The sequence below is a fragment of the Ambystoma mexicanum genome, chromosome 5q (genome assembly GCF_040938575.1).
Source record: "Ambystoma mexicanum isolate Mex_15411 chromosome 5q, UKY_AmexF1_1, whole genome shotgun sequence".
NCBI lineage: Eukaryota > Metazoa > Chordata > Amphibia > Caudata > Ambystomatidae > Ambystoma > Ambystoma mexicanum.
The window spans coordinates 85,446,103-85,460,547 of NC_090933.1; the positions used below are offsets into that span (position 1 = coordinate 85,446,103).

Consider the following 14,445-nt stretch of genomic DNA (forward strand, 5'->3'; position numbering starts at 1 on the left):
AGGGTGTGTTTTGCAGCCCCATCCTGAAGCACCTTAGGATGCATCGACTGACATGACATGACGGGCTTCTCACAAAAATGGAAGAAGCCTTTAACTTAAGAGAAGCACAAGCCAATGAATTATTTTTGAGGCATCGTAAAACTGGCTCATCAGCCCCTACTCAAAGAGACAGTCATTCTTTAAGACATCTTTTTGAACAACTTGAAAATCTAAACAAACAAGAGCTAAACAAATGGTGGGAAATTAAAACCCTCAAAATGTACCTGGAAGTAAATCGAGTCCCTAGAGGCCTCTGCATATGTATTTTTCCCCCTTTTGAAGAAGATGACATAATAGCATTCAACGACTGGGTTGACTTATTAAACAACACATCAAAGGAGATGATGGTAAGATTAATAAATCAAGAGGCAATGGCACAAAAAGAATTATGAAAGACAGAGGACACCAAGGAGGCAATTAAAAATTTGGAATGCCCAGAAATCACATTCAAGAATTATCAAATTTTAGATGAATATCTCAATAATTATGAAAAGGAGCTAAAAATTAAAAAACAAAGAACATTCATAAGAGATGAGGAAGACTATATAAAGAATAGAATCTTTACATTTCAAAGGAATTATGATGCCAATGCTAAACAACAATTCAAGAAAAAAGTCCAACAAATAAAAGCTTTGCCTCAACACCATCCTCTTCAGACATTGAAACTTCTAGTGAGAGAGAAACACCGGAGATTGTATCTACTCCGGCACCTTCAATGCCAACTAGAGACAACACATCAAAAGACGATCAAATTATTGAACCTAGAACTTGTCCTTTTTTGGAAGAGGTTTTGAGGCACAGGAAAAGCTCACGTATAAACCAAACAAATCCTCATGGAGCGCCACCAAACCAAAAGCAACTTCCAGGTACCTCCCTCTCCAACGCCCCAGAGGAAAGAGGGGAGGTAACAAAACACGCAAATGAAAATCAAGGAGTGGAAACAAGAGCCCAAAAACAAGGGAAGACAAGGTGAACCTAATGATAAACTTATCAAATTTTGCAGTTACTTCTGCATTAACTACAGCATTAAGCAAAGGACTAACATTCAGCCCGACATATAGAGGAGACTACTTTCAGACTCAACTAGATCTCTACAAATTTTGCAGAAAATTAAATCTCAAAAAATTCTTTGAGGAAAACAAGAAAATCAAAGAGAGACAACCAACACCGATTCCATCCATACTTACAGAAAACATGGTTGAGGACACAGTAGATCTACTGAACATTGAGGAAGATCAAACTTATACAACGGAAATCTTCTTGCAGGAACAAGGAATACTAACTTGTCTATCAGAAGAGACCAGTATCAAGCCCAAATCAACATGTACACCGATATTTTCATCAGAAAATGCAATAGAAATCTTTCAGAAAACTGTGAGCGATAAAATCAGGAAGAACTGAGTGGAAATCAAACCAGAACAAAAAGCAATTTGACTCAGGAAGAAAAATTAGCCATTAGAGAATTAGCAGAAGATACCTCAGTAATAACTAAGGCGGCTGACAAAGGAGGAAAAATTGTTCTAATGAACAGAACAGATTACATAAATGAAGGTCTGAAGCATCTAAATTTGGCTGACTGTTATGAAAAATTGGCAAATAACCCGTTACCAGATTTGGAATCAGAATGGAACAACAAAATCAAAAATTAGTATGAACTGAGTCTGCTAAGTGAAAAGGAATACTATGGTCTACTCACCAAAAATTTGATTCAAGTAACCATGTATTTCTTACCTAAAGTACATAAAACATTCAGCAATTTCCCTTCATTACGACCAATAATAAATGGAATCGGATCAAATATAGAAACACCTCTCAATACATTGATACACATCGCCAACCATTGACCACCAATCTAGCCTCTTTTGTGAAGGATTCTAAACACATTATTCAACAGGTAAATCATATTCCATGGGAGGAAAACTACCTATTCGTCACCTTGTGGATGTAGTTCAACTTTATACAAGCATTCAACACAACAGAGGAATGGAAAGCACATCATTCTTTCTAAAAACCAGATCCATTTCTTTTCAACAACAAAACCAAATGATACTAGAAATGCTTCATTTCTGTCTTCACAATAACATCTTTACCTTCAATAATACCCTATGCAAACAACGGCAAGGTACAGCGATGGGATCAAAACGTGCACCCTCGTATGCAAACCTTTTCATGTTTTTTTTTAAAATCTGGCATGCATGGAAACATCCACTCTTCAACAACAATGTGAAATTCTGGGGACGCTTTATAGATGATATCCTGCTTATTTTGGAAGGCAATACTGCACAGCTGGATACTTATGTAACTCATCTCTTCAACAAAGATAGAATTCCTAGACCTGGAACTCTTTGTAGAAAACTCACAGATTCAAACTAAACTGTTCACAAAACCGTCAGCAGGAAACAGTCTCCGTTATGCAACATCACATCATCCAAGACATACAGTTCAGAATATACCATGTGGAGAGATTCTTAGAATAAAACAAAACTACAGTACTACTTCTACCTTTCAAGAAAATGTGAAGATAATCTTTTCAAAAATTGCAAACACTAGACGTAAGACCCAATCTATTACAACTTACAGCACAGAATAAAAGAAAATTAAAAAAAATACTATCAGAAAACTGGAATATTCTCCTTACGGATCTGAGTTTAAGAACACATTTGGATGAAACAGCAAGTATATGCTTTCGGAAAGCCCCAACCATAAGAAATCTCATCAGTCTTAGTTTCCTCAAACCATTACCAGATACAAGAAAAATACAAGAAAAATATTTTTTCAATCACTCACAAAGGGCACTCACAAATGCGGACATTGTAAACTATGCCCATTGTTAAGCACAGGAAAAAAGGAGATCTTATTACCAAATGGAAAAACTAAACAAATCAACCAACTTATTAATTGCAACTCAACATTTGTAATCTATGGGTTAGAATGTGTTTGCAAAAAACTTTACATTGGCAGCACAATACGAAAACCAAAGGTAAGAATTTTTGAACACCTGAGAGCTATTCAAAATAAAGACCCAAGATCTCCCATATCAGTTCACAAAATGGAAAAAGATCCAACGTTGGAGATATCAAATCTTAAGATATTTGGCTTGGAAAAAATCTCCTTAACACCGAGAGGAGGTAACAAGGAAGAAATCTTGAGAAAGCAGGAAAGTAAATGGATATGTATTATGGACACATGCACAACTGGTTTGAATTGCGACACAGAGATGTACAATTGGTTATGATTTAGCATTTCGTTATGTTAACTATGAGTTTGTCTGACCAGAACAAGTTGTATATATGATTTGGTCATGCTCAAGTAATGATGTCCTAGTCTAACGGACCACCAATGCAATATAATGCAATATAAAGAATTAATTTTGGTTAAGATTTTCTGAACACGTAATTTAGCAATCAGAATTAACTATATAAACATTTGTATTTTTCGAGAACAAATTCTCTCCAGTAAAATACATCAATAGAACCATAAAAAAATAACTGTCAATCCCAAAGATTAAATAAGGTATACCTGTCATTTAATCATGAATAATACAAGTGTTAACTTATAAACACTTTAAAATCAAATTAGGATTACCACAAAAAAAGATTGTTTCGAACTATAATTACAAACAAAATGGCTACCGAAACGTAAGGTGACGCGATGACGCCATCGCGTAGCGCGTAACAACGTGGCGTGTGACGTGATGACGTCATCACGCCACGCGCGGAGCATAAATACAGCGTCTGAAAACAGATGTGCCGCGAAAGCATCCTGCAGCACTCTGTTAATACCAGGACCAGGAAGGACGTTTTTGAAGATGAAAACAAACAGAAAACAAAGGTGAGATTAGTTAGCCTTTTTTACCAAGAGGCACTTTTGTGTTGGAAATCAATACACATTTCCAAGCCATCTTGAAATGTAATACTAGCTAGAAATACCTTATACTCTTTAAGTAAGCCTTCTCTGTCCTCAACAGAACTTAATAAGAACTACCAACAGAGAGCTGACATTACAAATCACCATTAGAAAACGCACAGCTATTGGACTTATATTGATTGAAAGTTAAACCAACTTGGAAAAGTGAACAAACTAATAAAATTGTCTATGAAGGAACTAAAAAGGGTGAGTTAAGAAACAATACATTATTTAACATCATCAAAAAGTTTTATTTTGTAAATTACAATTGTGACAATGGTCCTTGTTTTTTCTTTTTCCTTTCTTTTCCTACAATAATGGTAAATTGACTAGGATTTGCTCTCCTGATGAACCATTGCAACGAGCAATGGGGAAACACGTGTCGAGAGTGAGTGGGAATTAAAATAATCAAGTGAGAAAACAGATATTCTTATTTGAGAACGGTTTTGCTTGTTGAATTGTTAAGTGTGGACTAAACACTTGGAGTAAATGGAATTATACATGTGATGGTAACATGTGGAAATCAAAATAAAAAGCACTACAGAACAGAAACAATGCATTGCAGACTTTTTTCTCTTTCTTTTTCAAAAATGTGTTAACTGGATCTATAATTTGAATACTCACCGCAAGAAATTTAACTTTAAAGGTTGGCGCATTTGAGTAAAACTTTATATCTCACATCATTTCAATTTTTGACATGACGGGCAGGCCTGTGTTTCATATTCTTCCCCCAAATAGTATAAACAAATCCCATGGGGGACGGAAACTGACATCTCACATCCGCAGTCAATGCAGCGCTTATACCCAGAGGTCTTTGTGAGATTCGGAGTGGGGCGAAATGTCAAACATCTAACAAAGCATTGTTCCTGAAATGAGCCGTTTGTGCAGAAAAGATTTACTGAGGTCAAGGGACATTTCGCCTCAACATATATTGGCCCCAAAGTTATAACCTGCCTGGGACATCTAGAGGCATCAAACTGAGCAGATGCGGAGCCACACAGCACCCATATGGTGGCACAAAAGGTTTCAGAAAAGATGCTGCGCTGGGAAATAGAGATCATAGATGTGAAAGCTGTGGGAGGAAGAAAATCATTAGAATGAGCATTTACCATGAGGAGATACTTTATAACCTTTAGCACACTTTTCTATAAACAGTCCCTTATCCAAAGGAGAGAATTGGGTAGTACATTTATGACTTTGTCCAAGCCCACCAAAGATTACAACACACATGAGAAGAAACAGCTTCCACAATCGATGTACCTGCATATCACAAACCATGTGCTGTCTGTATAACAAATCAAAAGGTAGGCCTTGAACATTGCCCCATAGCCCTAAACAAAGTTTTGGCCAGGGGGCCTGCAAATGTCAACAATGCGTAAAAACAGTTTCATGTTGCAAGAACACAGGGCTTTCAGGACTACAGTGCTATCTACTAAACGTAGTAATCTTTTTAGTGCCTGGGTTTGAAACCTACATTTCGTTCCATGTTTTAGATCGACTCCCTTGATCCTTCACAATTGCCTATGCTGGGCAGGGCCACTGGAAGTTCCCAAGGTTGCACACTCCCGCTGTATTGCATCTGAAATTGTAGATTACTATGACTAACTCTCTGTAGTTATCCTACCATTATCTACAACTAGCAAAATTTACCCGTACTCTGCACAGGCTCAGTAACAGACAAGATAACATTCATCAATTGTGGAAAATCAATGACCCTGCAGGTCACTGTTACGAGTCGCTTATTGCTTGATGTGCTTTGCACTCTGAAGTAAACTGCACTGAGAATGGGCGCCTGTGGCTGGCTGACCTACCCCGGAGCAGACGTGGTGGGGAGGTGAGAGTTGGTGTGCTGCAGAATACTGGGACCTTTTGTGCGCTCTCCCCACCTGTCGCTTCACCCTGGCACAGTGCAGTGCGTCCAAATGCCTTGAAACCTGATTTTCAACCTTTCAGCTTTGTTCCTCGTGTCGAGATGCTTAAAATGAGCTTTGACCGGTCCTTCTATGAGCACTTTGATGTTTTGCCGATTTCAGGCAGCTCGTCTCATGTGTGAAAGGGGAAAGGGGTGGGGTGTCCAAATGTCATGTAGCCAGTAATGTCCGGAGGGTCCAAACAAGTAACATTGCAATATTTGATGCAGATTGGTGGAACGGTGTGAAACTGCATAAGGAACAAACTAACAGATGTTCTGCTTTATATAAATATAGAGTGATGCTTGGAAAATGTTTTTGGACCTTCAAAAAAGACATGTATATTGAACCTGTGCTAGAGTGCGCTGTATATCTTCTATCTCATATAGACAAAAATGTTTTACAATGCCTCGTACTTACCAGTAAGATCATGGAGGAGGCCATAAGTGGTGTCATAACTGATTTCTCATATGATGTCGTCACTGATGGCATCTCAGATGTCCTCAGTGATATCACCGATATTGGTGAGTTTACGAGCAGTGGAATGGAGTTTTTATAGTTAAGATGGGAAGCCTCTAACACTATCTGAATTTCAGGGGTTTTTATGTATTAAATCTGCACCTTAACATCACTTCAACTAAGGTTGTTTCACTGAATTTCAAGGATTTTGTTATGCTATATCTCCCCAACACCTGTAGCTCCACCTTTGATTTCTTCTGAGAACCTAACAGATGTACCTTGGTTATCAATATGTGTTCTTAAGCTACACAGCATGGTGTTTATCAAGTAGTTTATCTTTTTTGTCCACTAGATAAGAATGGATTACTAAGGGTGTCCTGGGGTGAAGAAGAGGGAGGCAGCATAATGTCAGAGATTACTAATAGAGCACAAGGATGAGCAAGAGGTACCAGATTACTACTGGGGTACTGGGACGAGAAGAGTGAGGCGGGGTAAGGCAAAGGATTACTACTGGGTTACCGGGATGAGGATAAGCAAGAGGCATAGAAAATGGGGTACTGGTACGAGGAAGGTGACAGTGATGTAAAAGATTACTAAAGGTGTACTGGGACGAGGAATAAGGAGGAAGGTAATGCAACGCATTACTATTAGTTTACTGGGATGAGGAATACGAAGGTGTAATGCAATGTATTATTAATTGGGATCAAATAGGTTTCCCCAGTTGCGAAATGCTCAACAAGACTAATGATTAATTGTTAAGACCACCACTTAAACACTCTCTTGCAAATGGCTTGGGTTTTCTTTAATTCTCAATTGCCAAGTAATAGGTGGACTTAGCCGACATGTGTTTCAACCTTCAAGTTCTTCCTCAGGGCTAATATTGCACACTGCCAACATTCAATTGGAAATCCCTTATTTTCAACAAGTCTTTCAAGTTTCAAAATTGTGTTTTAAAGTCCCTTTGGGCCACACGGAACACCGTGTAAGAGGAATTGAAAGGTTCACAGGATTGGTGACAATGAAGCCTTGTTAGGACTATTTTGAAGTCAGTGATTTGCCAAAATTGAAGTAGCGACTTTGAAACACAATTTCGCAACTGGGGAACATATATTTGATAGTGATTTTACATAGCCGACTTATATCATTGAGTGATTTATTAGATTTAGGGTTGAATAGCGCAGTGGTACACAAGCCCTTCATTTATATTATTAATTGGGTACTGGAAAGCGGAAGAATGGGGCGATTTAAATGGAGTTGTAAGCCGGGGAAGATGGGTGGGGTAATGGAGTACTTGGCTGAGGAAGGTGGTGAAGGGGTAATGGAGTACTGGGACGAAGAAAGGAGAGGAGGGGGTAACGTAAAGGATTACTAATGGGACAAGGAATGTGGTGGGGGTGATGTAATGGATTACTAATGGAGCACTGGGATGAGGAAGAGGGATGTCGGGGTACTGCAATTAATTACAATTAGTGTACTGGGACAGGGACGAGGAGGAGGGAGTTGGAGGTAATGCAATGGATTATAAACTGGATACTGGGATGTTATGTTATTAATATTTGTAAAGCGCAGACCTGCACCAATAAAGGCATCATGGCGCTAAGGGAGTCTATCTGGAGACAGCTGAACCACAAAGTGATTAAAAAACAAAGTGTCTTAAGATGTTGACGGAACTGCAAATGATTGTTGATCGCACGCAGAGCGCAAGGTAGTTTCTTCCAAAGAACTGCAGGGATGAGTAAGAGGGAGGAGGGGTAATAGAGCACTGGGACGAGGAAGAGGGAGATATGATAATGTTATGGATTACTAATGGTGTGCTAGGATGAGGATGCAATATGTGGAATTTGTGAGGGGTCAGAAATGAGAGGCGGACACAAAAGGGTAGTGTTTTCATCATCAGACATCTTTACTGAAAGAAAATGGGGTTGGATAAAGGCCTTTCTGTCACTATCCTAAAAAGAGTTCCCCTACCTAGGATACTAAAACTAAAGATCAGTCTCTGCCTTGTCGTCAAAATTATGTAAACTGTCCTTGTGTCCGTACGAAATATTTCTGACCCTCACACTAGAAATAAACAACTAAGTGTAAGGAAAAATGTCTCTGATCCAAGTGAAGCCAAAAAGTGTTCAAATGTAAAGCAAATAGATAACAAAATGGTTTGTTCCAAGGATACGTCCTTAGATCCAGAGGGTAGTTCCTTTGCCCTGGATTAATTCAGGAAGGATGGTGAAAGTGTCTTATGCCAAACAATGTTTCCTTAAGGTGGGAAGAATGTCTCTTCCATATACCAATGTTTCAAGGCTGACAAATATGTCTTTTGCACAACTGCTTCAAGTATGACAAACCTGTTTCTTCCTTACACAACTTCTTAAAGAGAACATGGTATTCTCCCCTGCAAGGAATTCTTCAGTAGATTCTCTAGATTGAATGGTATACTCTCCTGCCAAGTATATTTTCACAATGTCTTTCTTTCATAAACTTTAAGCGGATTCTCTGGTGCACTCTGCTGCCAGGAATCCCCTTCTGTGTATTATAGATCCCCTAGTGTACTCTCCTGCCCGGTATCTTCCCCCAAAAAGGCTCACTGCCTTATATATTTACTTTCTCAGGGCTTCTTTCAATGTTCTCTTTGTTTCTCATTATATCACAGTTATACATTACAGTCTATACTTCATCAACTTTGGATACTACTTGTCCCAAGACCCTCTTTAAGCTCACCATTGCAACAACCAGTGTGCATGTTTAGGTTAGGGTTTCTTTCAATCCATACTAACTCCTTCTTCCTCGTCTCGGTACTTGAGTTGGAGTCCCTAGGATTATTAGGACTTCTAAGGTGATTTTCTTATTTATTTTTATTTAATACAAAACCAACAAACACAGGAGATGTTATTTGTGTTGCATGTACATTTGAAGTGAGAATGGTATTCAGCCTAGAATGTTTGTTAGGAAATGTTTTAAGAGTTTTGTAACTGGAAGGATTCGGATAGTGACAACATGCCATCAGGAATTCAGAAATCCCCTGATTGGCTAGAGCCTCTGGTCGTGTTGGGCCTGGACCCCGGCCTCCACGCCGCTTCCCCATTTGAATTGTTCACCCACAGGGGAGTGGTGAAGCCCTTAGGACCGCTATGGCCCATTTACATTGTTTTTCGTGGCCCCCTAGCCCCAATTGCAGCCTTGTTCCCACCACCCTACCCGGACCTGTTTTCGTTTCCTTTCCAACCCTCCTCCAGCCCCCCAGCCCACCCCCCTCCCCTGATTAGCTAACTCCCCCATTTAACAGTCCCTTCCAGGGCAGCCCTCTGCCAGGCAGCCCCTGAGGCGAAGGGCCCCATGGCAAAGGACTGCTCCAACAGAGGCGGCTCCAGAAAGTGTCTGCAGGTGTCCGCAGGGGAAGCCATTGAAGCCAGTAACAAGCTGTCAACGAGCAGCAACCACCAAAGTAAGTGTGGCATGGGTGGGGAGTACAGCAATTACTCTACTCTGGAAAATCTGGTCACTCTACATTACCCTACATCGGAAATGTGACTACTAGCATGTGCCACATTTATATAAGAATTGAGAATGTTAGCCTCTAACGTCAAAGTTCATACTATTGTGAACACTTTCCTGTGGCTCACCCAGATAGGACTGTGAATACTAGTATGCGCCACACTTAGACAGAATTGTGAACATTAGTTTGCATCGCATCTAGATAAGACTGTGAATATTAGTATGTAACAAACTTAAACTCAAGCAGAACTCTCAAATCTAGTCTTTGCCTCCATCGCTTTTCTATTATATGAGTTTAGTGTTGTACTCAAATTGCACTGCTGGGTGCAGGCCCCTCTCCCACTATACAGAAATCTTGCATCTAGCTGTGCCTAGCCTGGTACTCAAACTACATTGTTCGGTGTAGGCGCTAACTGTGTTTAGTCTAGAGAAAGCAGTGGGGGCATCAAGAATAGCTTGAGCTCCCCCTGGCTATGGTGGGGAGGGCGGCTCTGCTGAAAATGGTGGTCTTACCTAAGCTATTGCATTTTTTCACAAATATCCCACACATGGTGCCTATGAGCTTTTTTACCAAGTTGCACAGCCTGTGTAGAGGTTTCTTGTGGCACAAAACAAGAAACAGAGTGGCCCTGTGGAAACTACAAAATGCGTACGATAGAGGGGGGATAAACCTACCGCATTTTGAGATATACCACCTGGCGGCGCAATTACAATACGTAACCAGGTGGTTGGCGGAAGACGAGACCGCAGAATCCAGGCTATTGAGGGATGAGAGCGCCCCATATTTCCTACGAGAACTTATATGGCTACCCAAGGCAGAGATGCGGGGCAGACCGAGAATGCTTACACTCGGCTGGGAAATTTGGCATAAAGCGTGCCGGGTCATGGGAGGCCCGACCCCGTGCTCCCCGCAGGTGCCACTCGTGGCGCTATGCGGCGCAGATGCCCAACTAAGGAAAGGAATCCAGAAATATTGGGATCCAGTGGGCCTGACTACCCTAGGAGATATCTGGAAAGAGGGGGAGGCCCTGGACTTCCAAACGAGAATGGACAGAACCGGGGTACATGCAGGACAGCATATTACATACAGCAGAATAGTTAAAAGGGTGAAAGAAACGTGGACAGAAATAGCACTAGCGGAACAGCCGGATACAGCCGTAGAAATGATGTATGATATGTCGGAAGGAGGGCATGAAATATCCAGGATATACAAACAATGTCAAGAGTGGGGAAAGAGCCGCTCAAACTAAGGCAGGACTGGGCGGAGGAGGCGGGAGAGATCATGCAGGATGGGCAATGAGAGGGAGCCCAAAGATATCACAAGAAGGTGTCTAGAAATGCAAGGATGCAACAGATCCAGTTATACTTTACCCACAGAGCATACATGGCCCCTCAAATCATTGCGAAATTCGGAAACGCAGAAGCACAAAAATGCCCCAAATGTGGAGAGGTGGGAGTAGGGATGATCCACATGTTCTGGGCATGCCCAGAGGTGGGGAAATTCTGGAGGGAAATTAACTACAAGCTATCTGAAAAGGGACTCAAACTAGACGTGGAATCCATATGAGCATGTATGCTGGGGGGATTTTCCAGGCCACGCAATTTGAGACACATATGTAAACTCAAGGACCTAGCATACATCCTGGCCAAAAGGAGAATTGCCATGAGCTGGAAAGCCGCCCATAGACCCAGACTAGAGATTTGGTGGAGGGACCTCCTAAAACGGGCAGATGCTGAGACAGTGGCATGGTATGAGGCGGCTAACAGTGGGGAAGGGGAAGATTTGGGACCACTGACAGAATGGAGACAAATGATAGCCTCATTGTATGGGCCCACCCAAGGTGACCCTAGTGACGACACGCCCAAGAAAGAGGAAGAGAATTACCCAGAGCAATGGGAGCCAGAGGCATAAGGGGGGAGAGCTTGAGTTTTAAGGGAGGGGATGGGGGAAGACGTAAAGGAGAAACATGTATTGTATGCTATGATACCTACAACTGAAAATGTCAGGCGTGAAAGTTATGATTTGTTTGTTGGAAAAATCAATAAAAACTAAAAAAAAGAAAAAAAAAAACTGTGTTTAGTCTTGTACTCAAATTGCATTGACAGGTGTTGGCCTTTCTCCCACTATGTTAATGTTAATGTTAAAGGTCATTTGTACCGCGCACTATCACCACCGGAGTGGTCCCCTGGCGCTCTGGCGGCTCTGAAAGAGGGAGGGAGGGGTGGGTTAGTGGGTGGAGGCTGGAAAAGTGCAAGATTGCAGTGATGTGCTGTTGGCAGCCTCAGCCCGGTGGTTCCGTCGGCTGGGCCTGGGGTGTATGCGGCCGGTAGTCGTCGTGTGCTGATGTGCGAGTCTATGTGTGTTTTTGTTTTGTTGTTGCAGTGTAGTGAAGTTCATGCGGTTTGCTGTGCTGGAGGTTTGTGGTTGTGTTTGGTTTGGAGTTTGAGAGGTGTATGCAGAGAAGGAAGTTGTTAGTGGTATTGGTTAGTTGGCATCTCTATCCTGGATTGAGCCGGTTGGGCTCGTGTAATCTTACACGACGGGATGCTTGTACACCCTGTGCCTCAGGAGGTACGTGCTCGTTTTTTTTTCTCTCCATTCGAGGCCGTTTGAGGATTTAGCTGTCCCCTCCGCCCGCTCCCTTAATAACTTTGCATGCTCCTCACCCCCCCACATGACTAGCGCAGCTGCTAGTGTCCATACTTCCGTTTGTGTGGTGATTAGTTGTGTCTTGTCCGTTCCACAGCTCGTGGTACCTAGTTGTGGCTGTACGGGTGATGGGGGATGGTGAGGGTTGGCTGGAGTCGTTGCCTCCGTCTCCCTGGGTCTCGCAGGTGGACCCCTGTGTCAAGGTCCTTTTTGTTGAGTCATTTGTCTTATTGTTGTTTCGGTTTTAGTCTCTGGTTTTGAAGAGCCAGGTTTTTAGTAATTTTCTGAATTTGAGGTGATCTTTGGATCTATGCAACACTCTCAAATCTAGCTGTCTTTAGTATTGTACTCAAATTGCACTGTGAGGTGTAGGTTCTAGCTGTGTTTAGTCTTGTACTCAAATTGCATTGTCAGGTTTAGGCCTTTCGCCCACTATGCAGGACTCTCAAATCTAGCTGCGTTTAGTCTTGTACTCAAATTACACTGCTAGGTGTAGCCTCCATCTCTGCTTAATATATGCGGATACCTGCTACATTATGAAAGTTAGGTCCACTGGCACAGGCCTCTCAATTCGAGACCTGGTCATATATTGCCCCAGCTGAGCAATCTCGCAGCCTACGGTACGCATATCTCATACCACTAGCGTGGACACAGGCCGCGGACATAGGCATGGCCAAGCATCTATGCACGATAGAATACGGCTATGGCTAAGCACATCGAGCCTAGTGCACACATAGCCGGTCAGACTGAAACACCTGACATACCTCAACACCTCTGTCACTAGCATACAGCGACCACCACCCGAGAGGAACTTGGTATAGCTGGCCTCACATAGACTCTCTCAACAATAGCAATCTATCTCTAACCCTCCACAGCACCCACCCGTGTGTCTGACCTCTCTTGGGCTGCTTAGTCTAGCCTTGTCAGCCACCCAAGTCCTAGAACGGCTACATGCACACACGCATCCCCTAAGCTAAACCCACTAGAATTTTCCAACCACATTGACTACGGTCACCAAGGGAGTTCAACCAAGGAAAAAGCACATTGAGGCCACACAAGTGGGAAAAGAGCACTATATAAATAACCAAATACAATACAATACAATACAATATGCCCAGGGAAACAAGCCCTTGGCTGTACATGGGCATCATGCTAAAGTCTGCCCTTCTCCGTCTCTCTGTAGACACGGCTACCTAGCTATGTTGTAGCCCCTCCTGGACACAGGGACAGCAATTCGCCAATCCACTCTCCTCTCGACTCTGCAGTCACCTTTCTCTGCAGCTCCCTGCTCCTTGGCTCTCCTGGTCCAGTCTGTATCCCCAGCTCGCTCAACTCTGTGTGTAGAACCACACCTTTTATACTTTGTTGAGCGGTCAAGTGAAGTCAGGTATGCATGGTTGTGAATGATTGCCTGATCCCGCCTGGCCTTATTCGAGGGACAGCCTAATGGTGGTTGGCAGCAGTCTTCCCTCTGTTTCTTAATGTGTTTCTCAGAGGCAATCCTCACTGCTCTCAGACGCCTCTTCTTCCCAGTGTTTGTTGGCAATGGGGTTGGGGGTCATAGTGTTCCCTAGGGATTGTGGGTAAATCAGGTAAATTACTGTCAGGAAAGGGCATAAACATGTTGCTGTAGAAAACAGGGTACTGTGTTTAATTCCCTTTACCCTGTTCTCGGTCGCTTCCTCTTTATCGCAGTACATGTTGCAAATGGGGACGGGGTAATGAGATAGGACTTATAGTAGCCCATGAAGGCAGAGGAAATGTCGGGTAGGGGGTGTTGGAAAAAGGGGGATATCATGTCTCACCTTCGGGTTCCTTCCTCCCAATCCCCGAGGACCCTCTACCTAGGTGATCCTGCTTGTCCACCCCAAGGTTCTGGATCCAACAGCAACGGCCGTCCCGTGCCCTCCTGAAAAGAGGATTCCCAAGCAGTAGGTATGGCAAAAACCCTCAGGTTTTTCACAATGTGCATAGTAATCCTTTCCGGGAGAC

At 42.4% G+C, this 14,445-nt stretch overlaps 1 protein-coding gene across 8 annotated transcripts in view; it reads right to left on the reverse strand.

Annotated features, from left to right (window-relative positions):
* PTPN3 (protein tyrosine phosphatase non-receptor type 3) overlaps positions 1 to 14,445 on the reverse strand; it is a 2,254,194-nt gene that overhangs the window by 61,175 nt on the left and 2,178,574 nt on the right. The window lies entirely within an intron of this gene.